This window comes from Cibotium barometz, chromosome 13 (assembly GCF_041138505.1).
Source record: "Cibotium barometz isolate CiBa-2024 chromosome 13, ASM4113850v1, whole genome shotgun sequence".
In the NCBI taxonomy this organism is placed as follows: domain Eukaryota; kingdom Viridiplantae; phylum Streptophyta; class Polypodiopsida; order Cyatheales; family Cibotiaceae; genus Cibotium; species Cibotium barometz.
This window is the reverse complement of record NC_141058.1, coordinates 49,365,346-49,369,649: the sequence shown is the minus strand read 5'-3', so window position 1 is coordinate 49,369,649 and position 4,304 is coordinate 49,365,346.

Sequence of the window (4,304 nt, the reverse complement as noted above, 5' to 3'; positions counted from 1 at the left end):
TGCATAAATCAGTCCTCTTTCCTCTTCCACTACTTCTGCTATTGTGACTGCTCTGGCTGCTGCACACTGAGAGGCAGAACTCTTTCTCCTTGGTTGCCCCAGTTCTGGGAAGGAGTTCTGAGGCTACTCTAGGCAGAGGTTGATGGTGGCTGAGCTGGAGTTCTCCTGGGATTGCCCTAATTTTGACAAGATGGACACTGATTTGACTGATAGAAAGGGGCTGGTCTCTGCACTCTCAGTCCTTGACTTCTTTGTCCCCTCTTGACATGGCAGGAGAGTCGGGCAGTCTTTTAGCTGGTGACCAAAACCCTGACATCCAAAACACTGGTTCTCACTTCTGAGCTCATCCCTCTGAATCCTTGAAAGAGGTGGGGCTCCTAAGAAAGTGTTATGTGGGAAGGGTCTTCCTTCACTTCTGAATCTCCGAGTATCCTAATTCTGAATTGGGCCTTGCTGCCTCTTTGGGGAAGGAAAGTTTGAAGTACTTCTCGGGGTTTGGAATCTTTTAAAGTTAGAGGGTGCAGGCTTTGGCGGGACCTTAACAACAAAGGCTTTGGCAAAGTCCTTTGCCATTCTTAGTGCTTTGGCCATTGAGACAGGTTTGGCATTCTTTACTAAGGTGTCCAATGGCTCGTTCATTCCTCAAATGAACTTGGCCATCAGTTGCTCTTCATCCAATTGTGGAGAATATTTGAGGAGAAGGGCAAAAGCTTGATGGTACTCTTCAATTGTCTGGCTATCCTGCTTTAGTTCCAAGAACTCATTCATTTTAGTTTCAAGGAAGCCTAGAGGACAAAACCTCTTTCTGAGGTAAGCTTTAAGATCGGTCTAGGTCTGGGTATTCCGGTCGAGACGGTTAGTCTTGCAGTGATTCCTCCAAGCGACCCTGGCCGTTTCCACAATCTTTAACCTGGTGAGAGCCATCTTGCTTCTCTCACTGTAGCAAGTTACATCAAAGTATTCTTCCATAGCCTCAATCCACTTTTCCACTACTTCACCCTAATTGCTCCCCTTCACCCTTGAAGGGACCAGGTTGGGATCTATGTAGGGCTTTTCGAACATCCGGATCTAACTCTTCATCATCGGTTAGAGGATCTAGTTGCCTTGCACGGGTCGCGCACCTCATAATTCTGACAAAATGAGATTTTTGTCAACTTAACTTTGACAATAGATTTATGATTATTTAATTTTTATGATTTATTCTTTAAATAGATAATTATTTCATCATCCTTCATAAACAAGATTAACCATATTCACAATCATGAAAGCAATTTGCAAAACCTCATTTATTATCAAAATTTTTTGATATATACATAGAGCACCATGGCTCCCAAAATCACTGCCTCAATCGCGTACGCATAAAGAAGCGAAACTGCAAAGGAGACATACCATGGTACACACAATTCATTACAGAAAGAGGTGCTGTAATTCTACTTCTAGGGATAAAGCGACTAAGAAGCCTAAAAACTTGGCATGAAATTCTGAAGTTCCTGGGTGAATGATCAAAGAGCTGTACATGCTGAACAAGCCCTAGCCTTATCAGAATCATAACGCTGACTAGTACTAATATTAATACATCGTCCTCCAAAGAACCACACATACCGACGTCGCTCAATAGAATCAAGAAAGTAAAGACTCTCAAAATGACATGCGATTCTCACTCTGCTTACTCGGTAACACACCCCTAATAGAAACCAACATAAAAGAAAGATAGTATGATGTTAGATTTCAATTAATCTAACATTCTAAGTAATGCAGATCGACTTAAAAGAAAGAACAAAAAGTCCAGCAGGTTAGCACGAGATCCAGTAAAAGATTACAATAATTTTCTCATCATCATACACATATATATCTTCCACGACATACGCATGGGTGTCCTAAAAGCACCACGAGCCCATGCATCACCTGGTGTCAGAACCCTCCAAGATCCTCCTTAGGTGTCCTCGCACTTCACTCAGGGACCGCTTCATTGGCCCTTGCCCATCGTACCAGAAGCACACCATTTTTCACCATACCCAGGCTGGTCAAGACCTGGGCAGGTTTTTGCCATGTGAGCCGTCCTTTGAACACTCCCTGCTAGCTGTTGCAACCAAACTTTCCTTAGAAAAACACATATACCAAATGCTCCCTCCAGCATTCTAGCGTAAGACAGTCCTTTTAAGAAAACAGGGTTTCTATGCAAGTTTTCAATTTTGATTTTCTTTTGAATACAATGGTTATATCTTAAATCCGTATCCCAAGACTTTCTGATTGCAGGTCTGAAATCCAAACAGAATTTCTTGAATTCTGTAACCTTGATCCTTAGATCAGAATCAAGGGTCTTTACTTGATTTCAGATTCAGTGGGGGTGATTTGAGTAAATTTTCCTAAACTGGTCACATCGTCTTTTCTTGAAATTGATGAAGGAGTTATGTCTTGGTCATAGTCTGATTCAGGGTTTGAGTCTGGAAAGGTTCTCCCTGAACTATCTTTCTCGAAGGGTAATATTTCAATTACTACTTTACTGAATTTCATTCATTGAGTATTCCGCTTAGCTGAATTCAAAACTAATCACACGAGGAATAAAAATTAGAAAACCATTAAAAGGAATAAGGAAAAAGTAGGATTTCTAGCTTACATGAATTTCTGTGAGCTTTCCTTTGGCTTGATGGTTTGAGGGATCTACTCTTATTTGCAACAAGAGTGGCCACCAATTCTTTTGAAGAGGAAAAGGTCAAAAACTAATCAATTATCAATAAATTCACTATTTTGGCTCTCAGGTGGAGTAGAGTAACAATGCATAAAACACTATTAAGCTTCTAGAAAGGGGGAGGCTTTTATTTCCTTTCAATTACTACTTTTTGTTCCTATGAGGAATAAAAATTAGAAAACCATTAAAAGGAATAAGGAAAAAGTAGGATTTCTAGCTTACATGAATTTCTGTGAGCTTTCCTTTGGCTTGATGATTTGAGGGATCTACTCTTACTTGCAACAAGAGTGGCCACACCAATTCTTTTGAAGAGGAAAAGGTCAAAAACTAATCAATTATCAATAAATTCACTATTTTGGCTCTCAGGTGGAGTAGAGTAACAATGCATAAAACACTATTAAGCTTCTAGAAAGGGGGAGGCTTTTATTTGTACAAAAAAGTGAGCTTCTAACCAAGAAAACTGATTCTATAATTTTCCAGATCAGTTTGGTCAATTTTTGACCATTTTTGGGTCAGTTTAGCTTACTTTTTGGTAAATTATTCTGAAGAGGGGATTGATTACAGGGGGAAGATACTGGAAATCTAGAGGGGTTGGGGAGGAATCTTAAAGTGTGAATGGTCCTAAGGGAGCCACCTAACCCTAGCAAGCCTATTTAAAGGCACATGCTAAAGGCGTTTGTATATAGTATGAAGCCTAGTTGTATGTGTAAGAAACTCAATAAACAAGATTTTTTCTTGTATATGTGTGAGCTTCTCTCCTTTCTTTTTAATGTGGTTGTGAGCTTTCATCTCCTTATCTCCTTCTCCTCCACTCGACCTTGTGCAAGCTCTCAACACCAATGTAAATCTTCTAACATGGTATCAAAGCCTCGTGAGGGTCTCTAGGTTGCTGGTTTTTTGCTTCCTTGCTCAACGTTAAGTGTAGGTGTTGCGCTACTACTGTCACCTCAGCTGACAGGTCCGTAAATCAGCAGATTTGAACTGAGCATGGGCGGAGTTGCAATCCCAGCACTAACTACATTAGCCATTGAGTTTAGGCATTAATTAATCCATTAGGTGAGCCAACCGCTTTCTTCGATAAAATTGGATCTGAACGCCAACTAAAGAAGGTGCGTGACTGAAGCCAAGCGACGGAGAACTTCTCGGTCGTATGCTCTGTGCCTACACCTCTGTGCCTACACCTCTGAGCTTCTTCCTAGTACGAGCTCAAAGCGTAAGCGATGACCTGCAACATTAAAGGCCTGAGCCGTTGGTTGAGGTGGTGAATGTTCTACTCGAAGATAATTACTAAGGAGAAGCCTTCTAATCAGATTTGGAAGTCCAGTATACACATCAAGGTTTGCCACACTATCTACTCCTTGGCATGTATAAGAGGTATGGCAATGCAATAAGTCATAGCTCTCAGCTTGTAAGCCAAAGAACAAATGAGTTTTTGATCACACGTAATCCTATGTACAAGTTCTTTCGCTGTGTTGTGGCTTTTGATGTTCTTGTGCAAGCTTCATCAACATTTCCACTTGGCATCTTGAGTAAGGAGTAGGGATATTAATCCTAAGCCGTTGCCTCCTCCCATTGAGCTAAGAGGAGGGAAGTTTGCTGTTTTTTTCTTAGCCTT